The sequence below is a fragment of the Macaca fascicularis genome, chromosome 20, assembly GCF_037993035.2.
Source record: "Macaca fascicularis isolate 582-1 chromosome 20, T2T-MFA8v1.1".
Classification (NCBI taxonomy): Eukaryota; Metazoa; Chordata; class Mammalia; order Primates; family Cercopithecidae; genus Macaca; species Macaca fascicularis.
The window spans coordinates 23,344,434-23,371,522 of NC_088394.1; the positions used below are offsets into that span (position 1 = coordinate 23,344,434).

General features: G+C 42.2%; 1 protein-coding gene and 1 long non-coding RNA gene across 4 annotated transcripts in view; both read left to right on the forward strand.

The window, feature by feature from the left end:
* CACNG3 (calcium voltage-gated channel auxiliary subunit gamma 3) overlaps window positions 1-27,089 on the forward strand; it is a 108,009-nt gene that overhangs the window by 17,917 nt on the left and 63,003 nt on the right. The gene's annotated exons all lie outside the window — the stretch shown is intronic.
* On the forward strand, window positions 17,135-23,116 carry LOC135968925 (uncharacterized). The gene is made up of 2 exons (XR_010583960.2): window positions 17,135-19,500; window positions 19,716-23,116. It is a non-coding gene; the product is annotated as an uncharacterized lncRNA (long non-coding RNA).

Consider the following 27,089-nt stretch of genomic DNA (forward strand, 5'->3'; position numbering starts at 1 on the left):
TTGCAGTGAGCTGAGATCACATCATTGCACTCCAGCATGGGTGGCAGAGCGAAACTCCATTTCAAAAAAAAAAAAAAAAAACACCTCTACCACGAGATTGCTTGGGCTCAAATCTCAGATCAGCCACATATGGCTGTGCAACTTTGGCACATTACTTAACCTCTCTGTGTCTCTGTTTCCTCACCTATAAAATGGGGGGATTCTCATTATACCTACTCAGAGGGTTGTTATGGGCACTTAATATTGGTTCAACCCAGAACAGTACCTGGCACATGTAAGTACTACTTTGGTGTTGGTTATTACCATTTTCCTGGGATAAATAGATTGAACAGAATCTACTCATCTGCATTGCTCCACCAACAGCAGGGAATCACTTGGGTCATGGTTACCACTGCTCTGTTAGTCCCCCAGAATCTTCAGGAATCTTAGGAAGGACTGAGGCAAAGCCAGTGATGCAGTTAATGGAGCCTCTACCACGGAACAAGATTTGTGGCCTTTGATGACAAACCTTGGGCCTGACTTCCTACTGGTTGATGAAGGTAGTCAAAACCTTAAGGAATAGATGTTCTAGAATATCCCCAAGATGAGCCACATGGGGCAGCCATTAGCACTTAACAACAGCAAGCACCTACTGAGTGCTCACATACATAATCTCACTTTGTCCTCCCAAGAGCCTTGTGGGCTATTAGACTCATTTTACCAATGAGTAAATGGAACTCAGAGAAGTAATTGTCCCAAATTCTTGAACCAGTAAGTGGTAGAGGTAGAATTCAAACTTAGGTCTTTAAATCTGAAAACCAATGTCCTCAATCCTGATGTTATAGCTCAACATCCTCAAAGGGTGGTCTTTTAATTCCTAGGATAAGAAGGGGACTTCCTAAGATCCTTTAAGGGATTGGCAAGGTTGAAACTATTTCAGAATAATAATAAGATATGGCTGGGCATCGTGCTGCACATATGTAATCCCAGTTACTCAGGAAGCTGAAGTGGGAGGATTGCTTAAGCCCAGGAGTTTGAGACCAGCCTGGGCAATACAGCGAGACTCCATCTCAAAAAAAAAAAAAAAGGATATGATTTTGCTTTTTTCAATGTGTTGGAATTTGCACTTATGAGGCAAAAACAATGGTAGGTAAAACTGTTGGAGCCTGACCACAAAGGAAGGCTGTAGCTCAGTACTCATTGTATTCATCACCACTCACTCACAGGGGAAGAAAATGCTAGCCTCGCTTAAAAATGTCCCTGATGAAGCCATAAAAAGCCATCAATTTTATTAAATCTCAAACCTTGAGTGCTAGGTTTATACAGTCTGTAACCAAGTGAGAACTATGCATTGAGTACCTCAACCAGAGTGTGCTGGTGGTCTCAAGCAAAGGCATTTGTGCGACTGAGTTGCGAGCTGAACTAGCTGCTTTTTTCCATGAAACACCATATTTACTTGAAAGAATGACAGGTAAATTACGGTTATTCAGGCTTGGGTATTTGGCAGACATTTTCTCAAAAATGAGCTAAGTGAGCCTGTCACTTCAAAGAAAGCAACTGACAGTATTTGTTGCCAAGGATAAAAATTCAAGGTTTCAAGTGATAATTATGATTTTGGAAAACTTGTGTCTGGCCCTGTGAGCCAATATGATTTGTTTTTATACTGTGTAATGAAATGTGCCAACTTTAGAAGACATGCGTAACTCAGTGAAACAATACTTTCCAAATGACCAATGAATGATGGTACAAAGTTATGCCTGGCTAAAAGACCCATTCAACATGTAGGATTAGAAAAATGGATTTTCATGTAGTAGAGCATGAAAAGTTAATACGGTTTCAGATTCCACATTGCAACTAGCCTTTAAGAAACTACCACGTGTCGAGTTTTGGTGTAGTATCAAAGAATATTCATGGTTATTTCAAAGGCTATTAAAATAGTACTCTATTTGTCAAACTTGTGTGAGGCTAGATTTTCATCATATACTTCAACTCTAACAACATTGGGCAACAGATTAAATGCAGAAGTAGATATAAAAATCTATCTCTCTTCTCTTGAGCCAGATATTGAAGAGACTTTCAAAAGTGTAAAAACAATTCTTCTCGCAATTTTTTCTTCTGGAAAATATAGTTACTTTTATATAAATTTTTATGTTAACATGAAATTAAGTTTATCATTATTTTCAAATGAATTTTAAAATAAATATTTTATGATTGGGGGGTTAATTTCTGATATACGAAATATTAAATAGATATAACTCACATAAACAAAAGTTCAATAATTTGCAGCAGTGTAAAGGAGTCCTGAGACTAAAAAATTTGAGAGGCCTCTGCTACAGTTGTATTTTAATTCTGTTGACTAACTTCAGATGGTTGAGGAGAGAAACTAAGAGAGCTACTTCCATACTTTCATCAGAAGATTTCCTTCTAGTTCTGTCTTTTCTTCTCCAGTGAGAAATGAAACAGTCCCTTGGTGGCTTCTGGTATCTTTTTGACTTCTCTTTAGTTGCAGCTAAGATAAGTCATTGTTCCGTCATCACCGGGACGTAAGAGGCAACATGAGATTTCAGCAGGCACTGAAAGAAACATCTTTGATTAAAATACAACCCTGCTGGCATAAAGTTGGACAGAGCCTGGAGGATTCATAGCATCTTGTGTCTTTGTTCATGAAAACTGACAAAGCTTAGCTACCACTCCACAAAAAGTTGAGATCTGTGGTGATATTCTTCATATGTGAGATGAAGCAAGTTGTCAAAAAACTGAGATTTTTGACCAAGTTTTTGGTGGATTGGAATTTAAATGTATAAATTATCCACCTTCTAACCTATAATTAAAGACACTGTGGGTAAGGATGGAGAATTTGGGGGAATGGAAGGGTCTAGTGGGCTATCACTGAACAAACATTTCTCTTGGCCATGCCAGGGCTTGGTTCTTGGATATGGAGACATGGGCACTTGAAGGGAGGTTGGGTTATGTGGCCGTGAATGTTTTTTTTTGGGGAGGAAGTTGTCATGTCACCCTGTCCTAAGTCCATCTTGTTTGGGTGGAACTGACTTCAGCCTAGCAGGACCAGCAAGTGACCTAGGAATGACCTTGAAGATTATCATTAGGCATCTGGAGCTTAGACTAAGGCAGTGGTTCTTGACAGGAACATTTGGTGATGTCTGAGACATTTTTGGTTAGGAGATCAGGGAAGCACAACCAGATCTAACAGGTGATATCGGGAATGCTGCTAAATACCTTGCAATGCACAGGACAGCCCCTACAACACAGAATTACCCAGTCCCGAATGTCAAGAGTACCAAGGCTGAGAATTCCTGATCAAAAGGTAAAGGGGGCTGAGTGCGGTGGCTCACGCCTGTGATCCCAGCACTTTGGGAGGCCAAGGTGGGCAGATCACTTGAGGTCAGGAGTTTGAGACCAGCCTGGCCAAAATGGTGAAACCCCGTCTCTACCAAAAATACAAAAATTGGCCAGGCGTGGTGGCGCAAGCCTGTAGTCCCAGCTACTCTACTCCGGAGGCTGAGGCAGGAGAATCGCTTGAACCCAGGAGGCAGAGGTTACAGTGAGCCGAGATTGCACCACTGCACTCCAGTCTGGGTGACAGAGCAAGACTCCAACTAAATAAATAAATAAAAGGGAAACTGTGGAAGAGTTTTAAGCAGAGGAGCAACAGGATCTAAACTGATGTACGTATGGTATTTTTGTTGTATGTATGGCTGTTGCTTACTTTTTATAAAATAGAGATGGGGATCTTACTATGTTGCCCAGGCTGGTCTTCAACTCCTTGGCTCAAGTGATCCTCCTGCCTTGGACTCCCAAAGTGCTGGGATTACAGACATGAGCCACAGCACCTAGCTAACTGATGACTTTAAAGTGTGGTCAGGTCCTAGGTAGAAACAGATTTTTAAGACATAAGAAGGGAGCAGGAGGTAAACCAGTGGGCTATTGCAATAACTTTAGAGAGAGAAGACTCTAGGAGTATGGAAGGAGGTATGGTCTGGGAAATGCACATTTGGAAATCATCAGTGGTAAGAGGCAGAATCTTGAATGTGAATAAGAGCTTCCAATAAGGCTGTAAAAAATAAGAAAATAGGACCAAAGACAGAGCCTTGGGGGAACATGCATGCATAATAAGTAAAATAATAATAATATCTAACACTGGGCCAGGCGCAGTGCCTCACACCTGTAATCCCAGCACTTCGGGAGGCTGAGGCGGACGGATCACAAGGTCAGGAGATTGAGACCAACCTGGCCAACATGGTGAAATCCCATCTCTATTGAAAACACAAAAATTAGCTGGGTGTGGTGGTGCACGCCTGTAGTCCCAGCTACTTGGGAGGCTGAGGCAGGAGAATCACTTGAACCTGGGAGGTGAAGGTTGCAGCGAGCCGAGATTACACCACTGCACTCCAGCCTGGCAACAGAGGGAGACTCTGTCTGAAAATAATAATAATAAATAAATAATATCTAACACTGTTTGAGAGTTGATGTGCCAGCTTCTATGCTAAATAACTTACATGATTACATCTGACCCTTTTTTAACAACCCTTAATATCTCCATTTTACAGATTAAAAACCTTAGGCACAGAGAGGTTAAGCAACTGGCCCAAGGTCACACATGGAGCTATTATCTGAGACAGAATTTGACCTCAAATGATATGACTCCATGGCTTTCCTTCTTATCTACCAAGCTGCCTTCTTGAATAGAGAAAAATCTTCCAAAAGGAAAATTACAACTCTTAAGAGTTGAAAGATGAACAAAAGTTAGAGAGATGAAGGGATGGGTTGGTGTTCCAGGAAAAGGGAACAGCAAGTACCAAGGTCTGGATACAGTAATGACTGGAGCAGGGGTGCGGTGAGTGGGGAGAATGGCAAGACTGGAGAAGTAGACAGGGCCCATGTCATGCAGATCTTTGGGAGGCACGGTAAGTAAGACTTTATTCTAGGGGAAACAGAAATTCTACAGAAAGATTAAAATAGAAAATTAAAGATCTGATGTAATCAGGTTTTCATTTTTGAGGCTCATTCTGGCGGAAGTGTGGGACATGGACTAGGGAACAGAAAAGGAATAGTTTTATTTTTATTTTTCTTGAGACAGGGTCTCACTCTGTTGACTGGCTGGAGTGCAGTGATGCAATCTTGGCTTACTGCAGCCTTGACTTCCTGGGCTTAGGCGATCCTCCCACCTCAGCCTCCTGAGTAGCTGGGACTACAGAGGTGCACCACCACACCTGGCTAATTTTATTATTATTATTATTATTATTATTATTATTATTATTATTACTTTGTAAAGACAGTATCTCACTATGCTGCCTAGGCTAGTCTTGAACTCCTGGGCTCAAGCAATCCTCCTGCCTCGGCCTCCCAGAGTGCTGGAATTACAAGGGTGACCCAGTTCTCCCAACTGAGGAATATTTGCAGACTGGTTAAGAGACATTAATGCAATAATCCCATAGCAATAATAGAATCCTATATGAGGGAGATGGCAGTAATAATGGACTCATTGGCCATCACTTTGGTAGCTGCTTGAAAGCTGGAATCAACTAAATTTCCTGATTGTTGCATGTAAAGGTAAGAGAGAATGAGCTCAAGAGACATCTGGGTTTCTGCCTTTAACCTTTGGATGGACAGTGATCCCCTTTAGGATGAAAAGTTTAGTGATGAGGAGAGGGTGAGTCTGATTTTAAAAGTGTTGAGTTTGCAGCTTCCTTTGTAACACTCAACTGGGGGTGTTACAAGGGCCACTGAATGCACTGCCCTAGAACTCATGAGGGATATCTAGTCTAAATACTTCCATATATATGGATCTATACTTTTTTGATCAGGAAATAGTCAAACATGTACATTCCAACCACTGCTAACTCTAACAGAGGCAACCAGAGAAAGGCCATTAGCTAAGGTTCTGTGTGACAGATGAACTGATGTTAAAAGTCTGAATGCAACATCGGGAGGTCACTGCCAGTCTAATTAGGCACAGATAGAGTTTATTGGGTCATGGAAAGCCAGTTGCGTGTAACCATCATTTCAACCCCTCTCCTTCCGTTTCTGACTTGTCATCTGGTTTTGAGTGAACATTAAAGTATCCTTTCATAAATGGTGACCTTTAGAATTTGAAATGCTGGTTTCTGGCTAATTACCATTTCAGCCTTGGGGCTGCTGCTTGAAGCTCTTGACTAGTTTCTAGCCCTGTGCTCTGAACCATAATTTGGAAAAGGGCAATGTTGTTTTCGTCCTTAAAATGCCCATCATTCAGATGAAGGATCATCATTCGTAATTGTGCGACCACACACTGGGGATGAAAAATGTACTAGGTACTGAGCTTATTCTAATAACAAGACGAGACCCCGCCGGGCACAGTGGCTCATGCCTATAATCCCAGCACTTTGGGAGGCTGAGGTGGGTGGATCGCTTGAAGTCAGGAGTTTGAGACCAGCCTGGCCAATATGGTGAAACTCTGTCTCTACTAAAAATACAAAAATTAGCTGGGCATGGTGGTGCATGCCTATAATCCCAGCTACTTGGGAGGTTGAGGCATGAGAATCACTTTAACCTGGGAGGCGGAGGTTGTAGTGAACCGAGATCAAGACTGCACCACTGCACTCCGGCCCGGGTGACAGAGCAAGACTCTGTCAAAAAAACAAAACAAACAAACAAAAACAGATGCAGTTTGTTCTGGAGAATTTGGGAACATTTTGTCTGAGGTCACAACAGAACAGTAATATGGTTGTATAACCTAGAATTCATTCAGTTGGAAGTGACAGAAAACTAAATTCTAATTGACTTAAAAATGGGGAGACAGAAAGAGAGAAAAAGTCCTATAGGCTCATATACTGAAATAATAGAGGTATGGCTATATGCAGGAACCAAATTCACAAGGACACTATATCTCTCACCATTGTTTCCTCTGCTGCTTCTCTGTTGACTCCATTTCAGAGTAATGGATGGGATACTCGGGGATTCAAGATGGGGAACAGCAGCTCCCAGGGCTATATTCTGTTTTGTTGTTTGTTTTTTTGTTTGTTTGAGACAGGGTCTCACTCTGTCACCCAGGCTGGAGTGCAGTAGTAGAGTCTCAGCTCTCTGTAATCGCCACCTCCTGAACTCAAGTGATCCTCCTGCCTCAGCCTCTGGAGTTGCCAGGGAACTACAGACAGGCACCACCATACCCAGCTAATTTTTTTTACTTTCTTTTTTTTGGTAGAGACAGGGGTCTTGCTATGTTGCCCAGGCTGCTGTCCAACTCTTGAGCTCAAGTGATCTGCCCCCTACCTCAGCCTTCCAAAGTGCTAATATTACAGGCACGAGCCACTGTGAACAGGAGGGCTATATTCTTGAACCCAGCACAACAGCATGAGTTTCTTTCCCAGCAGGCAAAGGTCTCAGTGCATTTTATTGGCTTCAATTAGGTCACATGTCCGTTACTGAACCAATCACTGCAGACAAAGGCTGATTGGCTTAGGTCCCAGTCATGTGATTCAATCTTGGATGGGAGGGGCATAGATCCCCAAAGATAATTATGATGATAAATGGCAACCATTATTGATCAGTTGCTACATGTTCTAACCAGCGTGAATGCTTTTTTCATGTGCTTCTCACGACAACACGTTGAGATGGGTGCTATTGTCCTCACTCTTTTAATGATGAGGAAAACGAAACTATAACGAGATTAACTAACTTGCTCGGGACCCATAGCCAGTAAACAACAAAACCAAGGTGTAGACAGAGGTGACTGTCACCTTTCCAAAGACCCACAGATGGTAAACAATGGAGCCACTATGCAAATTCAGGCAGGCTTTCACCAGAGTGTAGGCTCTACACTACTACTCTAGGACACCATCCTAAGTTAGGGTAGGGTTACCAGGTGTCCACTGTAACTCAGCAGTTTTCAGTGACAGCAGGCTTTCGAACATGACTTTATTTTTCCTCACAACAACTTTAAAGGAGACCGGACCAGGAAGCATGATCTCCACTTTCCCGTGAGGAAATCGAGGTTCAGGTTGAGTGATTCGCTCTAGGTCAAACATGAATTAAACAGTGGAACAGGGACTAGACTCCTATGCCCGCCTTTTCTGGTCTGCAGTAATATAGCCTGAGCGCTTAGTGAACGTTTAGGAGGCCACACAGCCTGAAGAGTCACCCTGGGCTTATTGCGGGCTAATCCTCCACCCACACTTATCCGCTTGTGCAGCTTCTTCATTGTTTCTTCTTCTTCTTCTTCTTCTTTTTTTTTTTTTTTTTTTTTTTTTTTTTTGAGACGCAATCTTACACTCAGATAATTTTTGTATATTTAGTAGAAATGGGGTTTCACCATGTTGGCCAGGATAATCTCAATCTCTTGACCTCATGATCCGCCGGCCTCAGCCTCCCAAAGTGCTGGGATTACAGGCATGAGCCACCGCGCCCGGCCTCATTAACTTTCCTTCTGTGATTGTTACAGGTGGACATGACAGTCCCAAGAACGCGGACACCAAGTTGCTCTCAAAAATGTAAACTGTAAATTAAGTTGTTTATGAAACAATTTATCCACATTGAATTTACCTTTTATTAAACTCACACACACACGTATGTATGTGTGTTACATATTTATTTATGTACATATGAACAGATCTATTTCTGAACCTTCTATTCTTTCTTTTAATCTATATTTCTAATTTCTATTTCTGAGATACTACCACACTCATTTGAATTCATGTAGCTTCACAAGATTTTTTTTTTTTTTAAGACGGAGTCTCACTCTGTCGCCCACGCTGGGAGTGCAGTGGCCTGATCTCAGCTCACTGCAACCTCCACCTCCTGGGTTCAAGCAATTCTCCTGCCTCTGCCTTCCAAGTAGCTGGGACTACAGGCACGCACCGCCACTCCTGGCTAATTTTTTGTATTTTTAATAGAGACGAGGTTTCACCGTGTTAGCCGAGATGGTCTCGATCTCCTAACCTTGTGATCTGCTCGCTTTGGCCTCCCAAAGGACTCTTAATACTAGAAGAGCACCTTCTTCTCTGCTATTCTTCTTTACCAAACATCTGAGTTCTTATCATTTGGTTTTGCTAGCAAATATTCTGACTATTCTGTCTCGTTGTAGGATATTGAGATATTAATTTAAAAATGTAATTAACAGGCTTATTTGGGGATGATCGACATCTTTAGGATATTGAGACTTCACATTTAACAACGTAATATATCTCCCATTTATTAAAATCTTCTTTTAGGTTGTTTAGAGAAATCTTAACATTTTCATCATTCAAGCCTATGCATCGATGTGTACATTATTTCTAGGTAGTGTTTAATGTTTTTTGTTTACTCACATTAATGGGTGGTGTTTTCCAGGATATTTTCTAAGAGCCTGGTATGACTGGTAGGTGAGAAAGCTATTATAGATCTATAGTTATTTATAAGCTGCTGAAACTTTCTTACATAGTTAATTTCATTTGCTTTTCCAGGTAAAACAATCATAACATCTGCAAATAATAGGCAGAATATTTTTGCCTCCACTTTTTTTTTCTTTGACTGAAGTTTAGAGAATAATGTTAAATAATGGTAGTGGTCAAAGACCACCTTGCTTTTAGCTGTAATGGATATCTCATGAACAGTGTTTCTCAAAGTGTGATCACAGATCTGGGTATACATCCCAGAATTTATACAAACCTGGTCATCTGCATTTTAGCAAACTCCTAGGGTGGTTCCTGTCTACACTTAAGTGAATAACTCCTCCAGGTTTTCGCCAAGAAGCATGGTATTCGTTATTGGTTTAGATAGGTTTATCTTTATCATACTATCAAGACTTCTGTCAATGTCTGCTTAACTAACAATTCCCATCAGGTATGGAGATTTACATTTTTTGATAATTATTGAGATTATAAGTTTTATCCTCTTTGGATTATTAACAGGATAAGTTATGTTAATGGCTTTCACATTAGCCTTTCTACCTTTCCCTCTTGTAATAATTCTTTTGGGGCAATTTTGTTATTGATTGTATAATGCTGAAGTGGATTTGCTAACATACAATTTAGGATTTTTCTATATACTTGTCAATGAAATTTTCTTGTGGTTTGCCTTTTGTGTATTATTTTTGTTAAGGTTTGAAATTTGAGTTGTGGTAACTTGCTGAAATGATTTTCTATGCTCTGACGTAGACTAAATAGCATGGGAATTTTCATATAAAACCCTCTGGGCCTGGGGCCTTTTTGAAAGTAGTTCTTTGACAATTTCTCTCACATCTTATTTGCCTATTTCTTGCCTATTTCTCTCACATCTATTTGCCTTTTTCTAGAGTCATTTTTGTTCATAGAAATGTAAAAATGTTTTAGACTAGGGTTAAATAGTGTGATTGCTTATAATTCGTTGTATTCCAAATCTGTCTTTTTTCTTCTCTATTTTCTCAACTTGTCTCCAACTGCATTTATAATTGGTGTCATTTCTTCCAAGATGGTGCCATTAAGTTGTCTTTCAGTCTTTAACTTTTAGGCTTTGAATTTTCATCTTTTTCATGGGTTTCTTAATGCATTTTTTAAGAATCTTGGAAGAGCCGTTTGAAGGCAGCCAACGAAATGCCATTATGAGCAATACGTTTTTGCTCTTGGGATTTTTTTAACCTAGATTTAAAAATCTCATCTTGTTGAGGTTGGCATGCTTTAATGTGAAGAGGTCCTTCTGGAATCCTAACTACTATCTAGCAAAGTCACTAGACCTTGCAGATAAGTGTCATCTGCCAATGTGATTAACTAGCTTGCCATTTCAGTTCTCAGCAAGTCATTGATAAAATCATTGAAGGGGAAAGGTCGAAGGACATAGCAGTGTGGTAAAGAATTAGCCAAACATCTAGTGGTCTTCCCTTACAAACACAGGAATTACAACTTGGTTTTGTGGGATTCCCATCAAAAAAAAAAAAAAGGAAAAAAAAAAAAGAATTAGCTGAACATCATCACTATCAGAAGAGACATCAGAATGTGACCTCACCTCAGGTTCACTGAGCTCAATGGAAAACCACATTCCCTAACACAAGCTGAGTAAATGTTGTTCACTCCTGTGATTCACACTCATCAGGACTTACTCTGGGAAGGGCATTGTGCAGGTCTTGGACATGCAAAGCCAAAAAGATGTGGCCCCTCCCCTCAGGGACTTTGAGTATGAGGAAAATCCTTTCTTAGTTATGTGGTCTCCAATATCATAAGATTACCAAAACCATTTTTTAAATAATTACAAACACAGATTGTTAAGGTCCCTCTTCAAAGACTATAAGAGTAACCTGTTTACTGCATCTAGTGAAACTATTCAAAAATAGAAAAATAAGTAATAATACCCCCTACTCTATTCTCACCCTGCCCCAACTCATGCCCTTCCAAAGTAACTATCATTAACTGCTAAATGTGCTTCCTCTTCTATCCTCAAAACATACACACATACATGCCCAGGAGAAGAGGCATCATTTGCTTTTGTTTAAATTGAATCAGAGCCAGACACAATGGCACACAGCTTTAGTCCCAGCTATTTAAGAAGCTGAGGCAGGAGGAGTTCAAGCCTAGCCTGGGTAACATGGTGAGACCCTGTTTCTAAAAATAATAGTAGTAATAAAAGTTTTTCGAAGTGTAAAATAAATAATTATATATCAAATTGAAGATATGTGTATATATATGTGTATATACATGTGTATATATATATGCATATGTGTGTATATATATGTATATATACACATATTATCCTCAATTAGATATATAATTGTGTGTGTGTGTATATATATATACGTGTATATATATATAAAATTAAATTACACTGTCGATATTAGCCTGCCACTTGCTTTTCAATACACCATGGTTATCCTTCTGGTTCTATAGGTACTGAATTTTTTTTTTTTTTGGAGACAGGGTCTCACTTTGTCCCCCAGGCTGGAGAGCAGTGGTGCGATCTCAGCTCAGTGCCACCTGCACCCACTAGGCTTAAGCAATCCTCTCACCTCACTTTCCCAGGTAGCTGGGACCACAGGCACATGCCACCATGCCCTGTATTTTTTTGTAGTTTTGGTAATGATGGGGTCTCCCCATGTTGCCCAGGCTGGTCTTGAACTCCTGAGCTCAAGCAATACCTAACTTGATTTTTTCAATAGCTACATAATGTTCCATAGAATAGAATTACTTCAGTTTATTCAACATGCCTTTGTTCATGGGCATTCATCTTGTTTCCAATTTTTATTGCTGTCATTGTCATTCTTGTCACATGTTCCATGACAACATATGCCTTATACACTAATGCTTTTATTTTTCTGGCTAGACTACCAAAAGCAATATTGCTGGATCAATAAGGTTATGGGGTTATAATCTTAATAGATATTGACAGGTTATTATCCTAAAGGATTGTAGCAAGGGGAGTGATTATCAGACAAACGTCTTGATTATTAAATGAAGGAGATATATATATATAAAATATATAAATTCAAAGATTTTGCTTTGAAAGGAGATCCCCTAGAGTGGATTGGAAGCACAAATAGCAGGCCCAAATTTCAGTCATTCCTAGTACGGTCCCCTGTTGCCATCGCCATGCTGGCCCCCAGAGGACACTGCTCTGAGAATGCTAAAAACAGCAGCAAAGCCATTTATCGAGTTCCACCCAGGTAATATACTAGTACCTTAGGTACATGTCTTCCATCTTACCCTCATGACTGTGTAAGACATAGATGCTATTATCATCCTCATTTTACAAAAGTGGAAACTGAGGCCTAGAACATTTGTCACTTGCTCAACATGACACAACTAGCAGGTGGTATAGCTGGGATTTGATTCCAGTTCTGCCTGCCTCCAAGACCTACGCTCTTAACGACCGTGTGGGATTTCCCCCGAGGATACCGTCACTGAGACTTTCATTAGAGCCCCAGGTAGGGCCACACCGTGCCTCCTGCCGTGAAGGAGGAAGGCTCCTGTGCAAGGTCCTTGCAGCCAGGCTGACCTCTAGGAAGTACCCTCCCTATTCAGAGATTACTGAGTGAGCACATGGGCACCCCAGAACACTATGCATGGCATGCATGCTTGCTCCTGCAGACAACTCAGAAGCTAGCTTTCTTCTCTGTTTTCTCTCTCTCACTCTCTTTCTTTTGCTTTCTCAAAACAAACTGAAGCAATTAAGAGACACTGGGAACCCTTGGTTTGGCCTTTCCCCATTCTCTGGTGATAGGCAACAGATACGCATGATTAAAAGACTCTGGGCCATGCCTGGTGACTCACACTTGTAATCCGAGCACTTTGGGAGGCCGAGGTGGGTGGATCATTTGAGGCCAGGAATTCAAGACCAGCCTGGGCAGCATAGTGAAATCCCATCTCTACTAAAAATACAAATATTAGACGGGCATGGTGGCGCTCACCTGTAGTCCCAGCTACTCAGGAGGCTGAGGCATGAGAATCACTTGAACCCAAGAGGCAGAGGTTGCACTGAGCCAAGATCAAGCCACTGCACTGCAGCCGGGGCAACAAAGCAAGACTCTCAAAAAAAAAAAAAAAAAGAAAGAAAGAAAGAAAGAAAGAAAACGTGTAGACTCTGGAGTCAGAATGACCTGGGTAGGAAACCAACTTGTTAAACCCTGAGCAATTTTCCTGAGACTCTCCAAGCCTCATGGTCTCCCTGGCAACAGAACCATCCTACCCAGTGTCTTGTCTTACCTGAGAATGCATCATCATCTCCTTGGGGACAGGTCCATGTCTATGCCTCTTGCCTTACATGTCCTGAGGGAATCCCTGTAACACTAAGCAAAGGTTGATTCTCAATAATTAAATTCAATAGTGTTTTAAAGTAATTGAGGCCAGGTACAGTGGGGTTTTGCCTGTAATCCCAGTACTTTGAGAGGCCGAGGCGAGAGAATTACTTGAGACTAGGAGTTTGAGAGCAGCCTGAGCAACATAGTGAACCTGAATCTTTTCAAAACATAATTAAATAAACAAAGTAAGTAAGTAAGGTTGAGACCTGAAAAGGGAAGAAAGAACATGAATTCACTTTTATTGAGGACCTACCGTGTTTTAGGCGGTATTCTGGAATTTAATAAACATTAACTCAACTCTTTGAAATAGGTATAATTATTCCCATTGTATAGAAGTGAAAAATGAAACTTGGCAGCATCAGGATAACTTTGCTAGGGTTGCAGAGCTAGAAATGATGGTGATGGCGATGGCGATGATGATGATGATGATGATGATGATGATGATGATAGCTTACTGTTTACTGAACATCTTCTATGAGTGGCACTATGCGAACAGCTTCACTCGCACTCTCTTATTTGATCCCAACCACAACCCAATAAGTAAGTCCCTTTTATAGATGAGAGACCTGAGGTCCCAAAAGGTTACAAGGGCAATCAGTTAGTAAGTATTAGACTTGGGAATTGAACCCAGATTTTTCTCCTTCCTTAGGAGTATCTCTCATCCTTGCTTTGGAAGTGAAGGCCTTGGTGGCAGTTATTCAAATTTAAACATTCAGCTTCCTGGCCCACTTCTAAATGTGGTGTCATGCAACTGTACAGAAGGCCAGGCCATTGGAAAAAGAAAACAGATTTTATATCTACTGTTTTTTCCCCTTCATCTTCTGGGCTCTGTGGGCAATAGTTTCATGGCAAGATTCTGCATCCTGTCTCATGGCCACACATACTGTCTGTGCTTGGCACAGCCTGCTGTCTCCATGGAACATCTGCGGCTCACTACTAGTGTGAGTGATTCTATTTTCCACACATCCCCAGCTCGTTAGAAAGCAAGGCTCCCATTTGTTGGTGGATGTTTGCAATCTGAAGCTGAAACACTGCAAAATGATGATTGAGCTGATTCACACTAGGAGAGAGTCTGTGACACATAAATACACACACACACACACACACACACACACACACACACACACCAGACACTTAATTAGTGAGAATTGATCTCTTGCCTGACCCGAAGGGTATGGTGACTTTTTCCATCATGGGGCCATCTGGCTTCTGAGGACAGTTACCCAACCGGAAGCTTTGCATGCAGTGATGGTGGTCTTTCCTGACCAGGGATGCAGCTCAAATGTCCTCTGGGCCACCAATTGAAGTGTCAGCATCTTAAGGAAGCTGTGTTTCTACAAAGGTAGTGAGAAAGCAGAAGTAAACAGCATCCCTCCCAACCGACCCAGGGCTCTGCAGAAAGGAAAGAGCTTCCCCTCTCCTCCTTGATGAATTTGCCTTAGAACTTCCTCAACGTTCCTCTCAGATTTTCCACTTCTGGTCTTTGGCCAAATGCAATCTTTAAAAATACACATTTGGCAAGAATCTGCAAAAAAAAAAAAAAAGAAAAAAGAAAAAGAAAAAATCCCTTCAGATTGTTATGTGATGGTGGGGAAAAGACACATTTTTTTAAACTCTAAAAAAAGCACCTTAGCATTTTGTAGGCTTTTATAATTCTGAAACAGCTGAAATGCTAAAACTTTCAAGTTGGCAGGATTGAAACTGAAATCTGCAAAGCAGGTTCAATTTGACAGGAGTAGGAGCCTTGCATTTCAGAGGGTTTTGATGAGCTTGTGGGTCTGAGCCATCAACACAATGGGTGGCCACCCACTTGCAGAGAGCCCTTCATGCCTGGGTTTCCATCCCCATTCTAGCTCCCTACGGAGTTCACTCTGAGAGATGCTCCGGGGTAGTCCATGAAGGTATCCCATTTGCCCTCCTAGCTGTGGGTAGCACAGCACAGTCTGTGGCACCAGACTGCCTGGATTTGCAGATCCACTACCTATAGGACTTTATTCACTTAATTCCTGTGTGCCTCAGTGTCCTCATTTGTAATATGGGGATAATCACTACCTGATAGGATTGCTGTGAAGATCAAGTGAATTCATTCTTATAAAAGGCCCTGGAACAGTATTAAGAATATGAAAAACATTCAGTAATGTTGGCTGTTACTTATTAGCAGAGAAAGCTCAGCTTGGAAGAAAGATTTGGGGCAGTGGCTAAGAACAGCGGGAAGCCCAGTCCTGGAGTATTATAGAGGCTTGGGCCCTAGCAGGGCAGGCATAAGGTTAAGACGAAGACCATCATAGACAGAGAAGACCTACTATATGTCAGAAACTCTACTGTAACACTCAAAGTCAACATTAGTAATTAACATTTTGAATCAACAAACATTTCATATATTTGTGGATTTATACCCATCTTTTATTTATTTGTTTGTTTATTTGTTTATATCCACCTAGTTCCAGAAAGAATTGGAGAGGGAGTCTAGTTATACAAAATAAGACAAAACAGGATAATTTCTAAATTGGACTAAGAAAGAAAACATGGGAACAGAGCAGAGCCAAGCATGATGCTGAACATGCATATCATAAAGAACTACATCCCTGATAAGGGTAGTTCATAAGGTTGACCGTAAACTGAGCTTCCTTGCAGCCCCTTCACGAAGAGAAGCTTGTTCAATTGCATATTTGCAATGCTTAGAACACTGGAAAAGTTGGTGGCTAAGCGGACTTGCAGTCAGGCTGACCTGAGCTGGCAAGCAGGCTCCAAGATGTGTCCCTGGAGAAATAACTTAATGTCTCAGAGTTTGAGTGTCTTCACCTCTAATGGGGATAAAATTGTAGTCATGGGTTATATATTTATTTATTTATTTATTTATTTATTTATTTATTTATTTAGATAGAGATGGGGTCTCGCTATGTTCCCCAGACTGGTCTTAAAGTCCTAGGCTCAAGTGTTGCACGTACCTTGGCCTCCCAAAGTGCCGGGATTACAAGTGTGAGCCACTACACCCAGCCTATGGGTTGCTTTTTAGAGTAAAGTGAAAGAATATACGTAAAGTGTTTATCACAGCCTACCTACTTAGCAAGAGTTTGATAAATACTAGATAAAATAAAATTTAGAACATGTAGATACAACTTTCCTTGATACCAAGATCAGATAGGGATGGCTTCCTTCCTAAGAGGATGATGTGTCACATAATAAAATATGGTGTCTCCAATGAAGACAGATGGCAAACTCCCCAAAGCAATAATGCACTGTTTTTGGGAGCATGAAAGAAGGATGGGTTGCATCCTAGCTCTGCCACTTACTAGCCAGGTGACCTTGGGCATGCCACTTCACTCTCCTGGGATGCACATTCTTCTGCTGTAATGGGCAAAATAATAGTACCTCCCTTATAGGGTTCTTATGGAAATCAAATAAGGTTATGGCTGACAAAGCATTTAGCTTAGTTTTGGCATGTAGTTAGCCCTCAATGGCCATGTTGTTGTTGTTCGTTGTTGTTGATTACAACACAATTACATGAGTCATCACTGCTGGTCTAGCTTGATCCAGAGGGACACTCAGAATGCCTGGAAGAGCAGGGACCTGCACATCCCGCAACCCTCACTGGATATTGCTCTTCTCAACAATACTTCTGGCAACTACCATATGAAAATGCACTTAAAGACTGTGCGGTCCAACAAACTTTCAAGTGGAGTGATTTTATCCTGCCAATTGAATATGAACCACATAGGTTTAAAAACAAGACAGGGGTGGAAACAATATTATTGAGAGCAAGAAGACAGCAGGGCGGGGGGCATATAAGGACCTGGGGCTGAATGAAAGGCCACTTCAGGGTTCTTCTTAGAAAAATTTTGTTGGTGGAAGGCAGTTATTATGGGTTGAGTTATTATAGCCAAATGGTTAGAAGCATGATATAGTGAGTCAGGCAGTCCTGGGTTCAAGACCTGCTTCCCCCATTTACTGGCTGTGTGATGTAGGACAAGTTACTTAACTCCTCGTGCCTCAGTTTCCTCATCTGTTAAAGAAAGAGGAGAGAGAAAATAATGGCACCATCTGTGTATGGCTGGGATGAGGATTAAGTGAATTAGTACACGTGAGATGCATCCTACAGGGGCATACAGGAAAGCCAATCTAAGTGTTAGCTATTAATGTCAAGGTATGAATGGAAGATGAGAAACTGAAGAGAGTATGGGGGTGAAGGAAAGGGTTAAGGAGGATGGAAGTTTGAAGGAAGGCAGAGTGGAGCAAGTTTGTTTTAGGATGAGCCAGTGGGGAGAGACAGAGACTGAGGTAAGTGAGGGGTGGTTATTGACGAGGTAAGGACGTTAGGGTAACAGATGAGACTGGCTTCTGGGCACAGGTGGAGCGGATAACCGGGCAGGCGGAGGAGGAAGGCATTCAGGATGAGCAAGGTGGCAGCTAAGTTTAGCGCTGGAAGGGAGGGATTTGAATATGCATGTACTGTCCCACTGTGCCAAACAGCTCGATTTTTCAATCGTTCCTCAGGGGGAGTCATGAATGGAGAAACAGAGTCAGTAGGAATCCCTGTGTTGAGTGCAGTCTGCCTGTTCCTTCTGGGTTCAGGCCACTGGCTTCCCCAAAGGCCTCTTTAGGAACCCGGAGAAGGACCTTCCTTCCCTTTGTTAAGTGAAATTACATATTGAAGAACATTAGATCAGCAGGGTGCTGGACACTGATTCCTTTTTGACATAAAGACAGCCTAGTCTTCGATCATTGCTTGTAGATGGCCGGAATTGGAAAAAGGTCCATGCTAGTTTCCTTGTATCATCATCCCTGGAGCTCGAATTTCTTCCAGTCCTGCCTTCCTCTTCTCTTCTCTTCTCTTTCTCCTCCTCTCTCTCCCATCCCCTCTACCCAGACTCTCTCCCTCTCCCCTTCTTCCTCTCTACTCCTCTTCTCCGGTTCCCTCTTTATCTCTCTCCCACAAATCTATATTCAGTTTCTGTCTTCCAAAAAGAAAAAGTGAGTAGGAGGGCAAATTGTTTAAAAGCAACGCAGCTATTTTAACAAAATGCTTTTTCCTTTGAGTCAGTCCTAAGAAATTTGGGTAAAATCAAAGCCGGAATGAACCAAAAAATTATTCTGAAAAATGACATGGATTAGGGAAAAGAGCCTAAACTCCCCCAGACAGAATGGGGAACAGGAAAGAACCAGAGAGGATGTGAACACCAGTGTGTTGGAAAGAAAACCAAAGGAAGGAATTTGATGAGATTGGAAAGGCAGCAGAGAGAAAATGAGAAGACATTTATCCAATCACTTGAGTCCATTCCGTCACAGACACCTGACTCTTGGGAATATCTGGATGAAAGTTTGTGTAGACATGGTCATTCAGATCTGAGCCACTGAGGACGTGAGCTCCCGTCTAAGCCAATAAGTTATTGTCCCTTGAATTTCAAGGTCCTAAAGCTGTTAGGAAATTGTTTGAAATCTTATCTGTTGGAAGAGCCAGAAGCTTAGCTCTAGTCTCAGCTCTGCCCCTAACTTACTCCCCACCCTGAAATAAATCATTCCCTTTGCTGGGGAGTGGCACTGTTTTCTTCTTTCCAGAAGGAGAGGATGGGACTAGATGACCTCAACGGTCCTCCAACTCTGATGTTCATCCTCTAGTTCTCTTTAGCCTTGTCCCTCTACTTGGCAGCCAGTGAAGAGCATGGACTTGGGAGCCACACTGCCTACCTTTGAATCTTGCCTCTCCACACCTGGTGGCTGTAAATCTTTGAAGAAACTCCTTCGAGCTCTCAGGGCCCTCAGTTCTCTCATCTGAGAAATGGATAACAGTAAGGTTCTTCTCTTTTCCCCTTCTCATCTAAGAAAGTATGTCAGAATACAATTGAGTGACAATAGAACCTGCCCTCATTTATAAAACTCAAAAGCACATCACTTGCACACTTCAAAACCTACACTAGAAGATTCTTGGGATGCCTTCTACAATTAACAGTTAAATAGCCTGAAACTGAGATTTGATTGTTCTTCTGATCCAGTTCCATTTCAGTTTCAGCTTTCTCAAGCTGAGGACCAGAGAGGCAAATCTATCTGCCGAGCATCAGTCAGCAGATGTTCTCGAAAGAGCCAAGGGACACCCGGCAAGGGGAAATCCTCTCTTCCTCCAAGACCCTGCATCTGGTTTCGGGATTCATATTGGAAATATTATGGGTGAAAAAAAATAAACCTTGAATCTTCTAGACCCACGTATGAACTGTTTATCATTCCAATCCCCTTGCTTTTCGTCTCCATTCATCCTCTTCCTCCAGCCACTTCCTTGGCTGCAAGAAAGTGTTTTCGTAGGGAATTGCTCTCACCTTATCTCCCTTCTGAGAAAATCTGCTGCTTCTGAAATGATGTATTCTTCCCACAAACCTGGCGTTGTGCACCTGATCATAGGTGCAGGGGCAGGAAGGAAAATCTACACAGCCGCAAAATTGCTTCCTTTTGCTTATCTGCAAACTCTTAGCTTAGAGAGGATGCTGGAAGGAGGCACCAGAACGTCTCCCTCTAGGCAGTGAGGACAGTTTCCCCTTGGCTTGGGAATGAGAAATCCCCAAATCAGTCAGCACAAAAGGACACAACACCATTCCTGCTGGCAGCGGAGTCGCCTGTGCCAAGGCCTCAGGGTCCCCAGCCGCTGTTCATTAATGCTGCCCACGGGCTGAGGGAGAAATCTGTTGTTCTGATGGGCAGAAGGTCCAGGTTCCAGTGCAGTGGAGGAGATAATTGTCTTTATAGCCAGGGGATGCTTGGCAAGGAGGTCAAGCGACTTACACACTCCACAGAGTCTAGGTGGATGATGATGATGAAACCATATTGCCCTTAACTCCTGACAGGAACAAACAAAAGATAATTCAGGGTCTCACTATGTTGCTTAGGCTGGTCTCGAACTCCTGGCCTCAAGCAATCCTCCCACCTATGTCTTCCAAAGTGCTGGGATTACAGGCAAGAGGCACTGTACCCAGTACAAATAGGATATTTTAGAAGAAACATGTTATAGAAAGAACAGGGTTATAGGGGAATGAAATCTGGAACCTTGCCTGCCATAAGAATCTTGTGACAGTTTGTCTAGCAAAATTAGAAAAAGGATTTTTGGTCTGCCTATTTCATAGAGCTACTATGAGAATTAGATGTGATAGTAGGTGTAAAAGGACTTTGAGAATGATATTGCACTTCATTCATTCATTCCTCCTAATGATAGATAGTGAGTACCCACTAGATGTCAAGTACTGCGGATACAGTGGTGTTAGGTAGGCATGGTAACTGCCCTCACATGCATGTTGGGGAGGACTGCCTACAACTGCAGTCTGTGCTTTTAAAGGAATTTTCAGGAGTGTCCCTCAGAGACCAAGTCCCAGACCTCCACCTGCCAGTTGAGCAAGAAGTCCAATCTCTCCCACCTTGGGTCTCTTCCTAAGTCTCCAGGTCACTCTGGGCTCTAAGTGGTCAGTCCAGCTTTCTCCAGACTTGTAGCCTGAAATGGAACCCAGATGTGCTTCCTGGAGCTATGGTATGTCAAAACTAATACCGAGATGCTAGCTTCAGAATGGGATTTCATTCTACCAAGTACGTCCCATGTGTACCTACTGGGACAGGGAAACCCCAAATACATTCTCAACTTGCTACTCCTGGTGCTGATGGCAGCTAGATCTCAGTCTCTAGAGACGGTGCAATTTCTACCTAGGTTGTTGTTACTCTTCAATGTGTTAATAATAAAAACAACTGACATTCAATTGTTATTGAGCGATTTTGCAATTTATGGACTAAGTATTATTCTGAGTATGTTTTATACATTAACTCATGTAATCCTTGAAACAACTTTAAGGCCAGGCGTGGTGGCTCATGTCTGTAATCCAAGCACTTTGGGAGGCTGAGGAAGGAGGATAACTTGAGCCCAGGAGTTTGAGACCAGCCTGGGCAACATAGTGAGACCTCATCGCCACTAAAAATTTAAAAAATTAGCTGAGTGTGGTGGTGCGCACCTATAGTCCCAACTACTCTGGAGGCTGAGGTGGCAGGATTGCTTAGGCCTGGGAGATGGAGGCTGCAGTGAGCTATGTTGTGCCACTGCACTCCAGCCTGGGCTACAGAGGATGACCCTGTCAAAACAAAACAAAACAAAACAAAACAAAACAAAACAAACAAACAAACAAATCTCAAAGAGGTATTAGGGTTAGGATTGTCTCCATTTTACAGATGAAAAAACTGAGGTTTAGAGAGGTTAAGAAACCCTCCTGGGTCACAGCTAACAGGCAATAGACCAGGATTTGAACCAGAGCCCTCCCCTTTAGCTACCCTGTTCTACTGCCCATAAGGAGGAGGGCAATTTTGCACAAGGCACATCACACCAGAATAAGACATACAGATCTTCAGATTGAGGTCCAAGTCTGCCCCCAGGATGACAAGGTCAGAAGCCCCCCCAGTGTCCACAAGCTCACAGTTGTCATTCTCTTTCCGTGACCCGACTCCTGGTCCTTCCTCCTGCCTCCTTCCACCCTCAGGGTGCCCCCACCTAGGGATTTGCATTGCCTGCCCACACCATGAACTAAGTCAGTTTGCTCTGATAGTCTACAACTTTCCATCTTGTTCTCCTTCTGTAAACTTGTCCTCTGAACTTGCAGCTCTTCCAGACCTGCATAGCAACTGTCTTTCTTGCAGAAAACAAAATTAAACTTCTTCCTTACCAGACACCCAGCTGTGCACAAAAAATTAATCAATTACAGTTGAGATTAGAGCTGCAAAGAAGCTGCTCACGGGGCTGTGGCAATACTACCGTTATCTCTGAAGACACTCCCGAACGATTCTCTGGAGAGGAAGGTCTGGGCTTGCTGGGATGTGTGCTCATCCTGCAGATATTTCAGGACTACAGACTCCCTCGTAATACTTTCTTCTCCCTCTTCTCTTAAGTAAAAGTATTAAAGAATTAACCCTCCTCATTCTTTGGCATACGTGACAACTACTACTATGTTTGAATAAGTGAATTAACTTTATATTATAAAACTAGGGTTCTCAAAATACCAGCAAAGGGAGGAGAGAGGGGCTGCTTGATGCCTATGTGAGTTACTGAAGTCACAAGAAGCTGATGCCCTGGGCCAGAAAGGGCTTCATTATCTATGTTGAACCTGCCAGTCATTTTGGGTCTGCAAGTGGAACTGACTTGTAATTGCCCCTCCAACAGGGACAGGAGCTGAGAGTGCAGCCACAAGCAATGAACCTCAGTCCTTGCTGCCCAGGAGGTTCCTTTGTGGGGGTGCTTAAAAATACTGACGTTAGTTGGGCACAGTGGCCTGCACCTGTAATCCCAGCACTTTGGGAGGCCAAGACAGGAGAATTGCTTGAGCCCAGGAGTTTGATACCAGCCTGGGCAACAAAGTGAGATCCTGTTTCCACAAAAAATAGAAACAAAAATTATCTGGGCATGGTGTCTCGAGACTCTGCTAGTTGGGAGGCTGAGGCAGGAGGATGGCTTGTGGCCAGGAGTCTGAGGCTGCAGTGAGCTATGGTTGTACCACTGCACTCTAGCCTGGGCAGCAGAGCAAAATCCCGTCTCTTAAAAAAAAAAAAAAAAAAAAGGAACTGATGTCTGTCCACCTCCTCCAGACCAATTTAAACAAGAATTTTGAGCAGCAGCTTGTTTTGAAGCTGCTCTGGGGATCCTATTGGGCAACTGGGGTGGGAACTGGTGTGCTGCAAGAAGCAGAGCTTCCAAAAACTATAGCCAAACCCCTCTCACCTTAGAACTGCAAACAAGAGAGGACTTAGAACAAGCTGAACAGAGGATGCATCTACCCACCCACCCACTTACTCACTCACCAAGTGTTTGTTGAGAACCTACTACCTGCCAGGCAGGTTGAAGTGTCCTCCAGACTCGACAGCCTGAGCAAACAGAGCTCTTCTGAGCTATAATTTAGGCAGCTTAGCTCTGACATGTTGCAGCCTCTGAAACTCAGACCTCTGAGAGTCATCTAAGAACAGAAGCAGGCTGGGCACGGTGGCTCAAGCCTGTAATCCCAGCACTTTGGGAGGCCGAGGCAGGTGGATCACAAGGTCAGGAGATCAAGACTATCCTGGCTAACACAGTGAAACAATGTCTCTATTAAAACTACAAAAAAAAAAAAAAAAAAAAAAGCTGGGCATGGTGGCGGGCGCCTGTAGTCCCAGCTACTCGGGAGGCTGAGGCAGGAGAATGGTGTGAACCCTGGAGGCGGAGCTTGCACTGAGCCCAGATTGCCCCACTGCGCTCCAGCCTGGGCGACAGAACGAGACTTCGTATCAAAAAAAATTAAAAAAAAAACAGCAGAAGCATAAGTGATGGATGGGGAGGAGTGCTGTGGGTAGAAGATCTCTGCAGTGTTTCAGAATCTCTCCACCCCATGTGAGCCATTTGTTCTGTTTCCTAGATGTGGTCAGCAAGAAAACCCGCACACTATAAAGGATTTTTCTGCATTTTTTTGGTAACCTTGAGACAGAGGGGAAGACTGGATCATTCCCCAAAATTGCTGTCACAGTGGCCTAAATGAGGGTCCGCAGCCTGGGCCTGGAGGCCTGTGTCTTCTTTTCTTTTTCAAAAGATCTCCGTGTGTGTGTGTGTGTGTGTGTGTGCACGCGCGTGCACATGTGTGTGGGTGTGTGCATGTGTGTGTGTGTGTGTAATTGCTTTTCTTTTTTTTTTTTTTCTTTTCTTTTTTTTTTGAGATGGAGTCTAGCTCTGTCGTCCAGGCTGGAGTGCAGTGGCACGATCTCGGCTCACTGCAAGCTCTGCCTCCCGGGTTCATGCCATTCTCCTGCCTCAGCCTCCCGAGCAGCTGGGACTGCAGACACCCGCTACCACACTTGGCTAATTTGGTTTTGTTTTTGGTTTGTTTTTTTGTATTTTTAGTAGAGACGGGGTTTCACCGTGTTAGCCAGGATGGTCTCGATCTCCTGACCTTGTGATCCACTGGCCTCAGCCTCCCAAAGTGCTGGGATTACAGGCATGAGCCACCATGCCCAGCCATTTTTCTTTTTTATTACAGAAGCAATGCATTATTCACTATAGAAATTTTAGAAAATTTAAATTAGTTTGAAAGGTACAAGTAATAATTATCTTTATATTCTCTTATCCCAAAGACAAACCCCATCAAATATGCATATTTACATCTTCTATTCTAAGTGATTAGCCCTTGTTTTTAACCAAAATGGGGTGATATTCTACATTTTTTGTAATGTACTTTTTTCTTTACTAAAATACCATGATCATGCTTTCTATATGAGATATTTTACTTCATCACTTAATGATTGGATAATATTTCATGGTATAATTACCACAATTTATGTAGTTAATCCTCAGTTATTGGGTATTTAGTTTGCTCCCAATTAAAAACCACACACACACACACACACACACACACACACACACACACACACACACACATCATTGTAATTAAATCCTTGCCCACACTCATCATAGTTTTCTAAAACTGAAATTATTTAGTCAGAAGATTATAGTATATTTTAAAATAAACTTTTTATTCTAGAATAGTTTTAGATTTACAGAAAATCTGCAAAGATAATACAGAGTTCCTGCCCACATCCAGTTTCCCCTGTGATTAAGATCTTACATGAAAATGATACATTTGTTCCAACTAATGGACCAGTATTGACACGTTATTATTAACTATATGTCATAGTCTATTCTGATTTCCTGAGTTTCTCCCTAATATCCTTTTTCTGATCCAGGAACCTATATTATGTTTAGTCATCATGTCTCCTTGGGTTCCTCTAGACTGTGATGGTTTTTCAAATTTTCCTTGTTTGTGATGGCTTTGACAGTTTTGAGAAGTGCTAGCTAGATATTCTGTGGAACATCCCTCAATTTGCCTTGGGCTGTTTTGCTCATGATTACATGAGGGTCGATGGGTTTGGGGGAGGAAGTCCACCAAGGTAAAATGTCCTTCTCAACACATCAAATCAAGGACATGCTATCAACATGAGTCACCACTGATGACGTTAGCCTTGATCGCCTGTCTAAAGTTGTGTTTGCCAGGTCTCGCCACTGTAGAGTTACTTTTTTTTTTCCCCCCTTTCCCTATTGTACTCTTTGGAAGGTAGTCATTATGCACAGCCCATACTTAAGGAGTAGGAAATTAGGCTTCACTTCCTTGAGGGGGCTGTGTCTACATAAATTATTTGGGATTCTTCTGTACCAGAAATGTTCCAATTCTCCCCCATATGCTTATTTATGTATTCATTTATTTACATCAGTATGGACTCAGACATTTATTTTATACTTTCAGTTATAATCTAATAATGCATTGTTTATTTTATTGCTCAAATTGTTCCACCTTTGGCACTGGGAATGCTTTCAGCTGCCTCCTGTGTCCCTTTGAAATAACCCCCATCAATTAGTATTTTGAATATATCCTTGCTTTCCAGCACCTCAAGATGCTCCAGGCACATCTTGTACATTCCCTGCCCCAGCCCTAAAAGAAGTCATTTCTGCAAGGATCCTTGGTTCCTTTGACTGGAGAATGATATTAGAAACCAAGATCTGAGTGCTAGGTGTGCTCATTGCTACTGGAATAATGTTGTTCCTGTCAATCAATGGAAAGAGCTTGGAAATCTGTGTACCTATACCAGCCCACACCTATAGACATATTCATAACTATTTCCATATTTATCTACCTGTATCTGTCTTAAGCTAAACATGATTTCATAGCGATGTGTCCAGTGTGAAGACATGTATGAGACTATTCATTCAGTCAAATCCCGTATGACATGGTTCATTCTAGCTTTCTCCCTCCTTGAAGATAGCCATATTTGAACGGTTTTTGAGTTATAGTAACATACTGCCTTCCATGAAATTTGGGAGAGGGGGTAGGGGAAGACAAGTGTGCCCTGAACCTATTTGCTGCCAATCAAGTTTTAATCAAGTTATCTGTGCATGCGTGCACACACACATGCACGCACACACACACACACACGATAGAATGATGTGTCCTAAGATAACATTTCTCATGTTATATGAGGGTCTTATCATCCCTTTTGCTTGAAGGGATCAAAACCTGAAAGTACTGTCTGTATACCTCACCCACTTTGATAACCGGAGACCACGAACATCAAAGAATTCCAGCTGGAAAGCTGTGGTTATTTCTATGTTTGTTTTTTACTTTGTAGCATCTTCTTTTGAACGATGACTAAGGCCTTTTGATCTGAACTGCTTCCAAACAGCTTTCACATCCCAGATAAAGAGTTAGTCTTTTGTTCCCGATTTATGGGACACAGACCTCATGGGGGAGACAGTGGGCTCTCGAATCTGTACACAGGGGCCCCGATAAGGTGGCTACAGAGGCCAGGCACGTTACACGTGTGAGAAGGGGCTGGGTGAGGACTCTGGCAAATG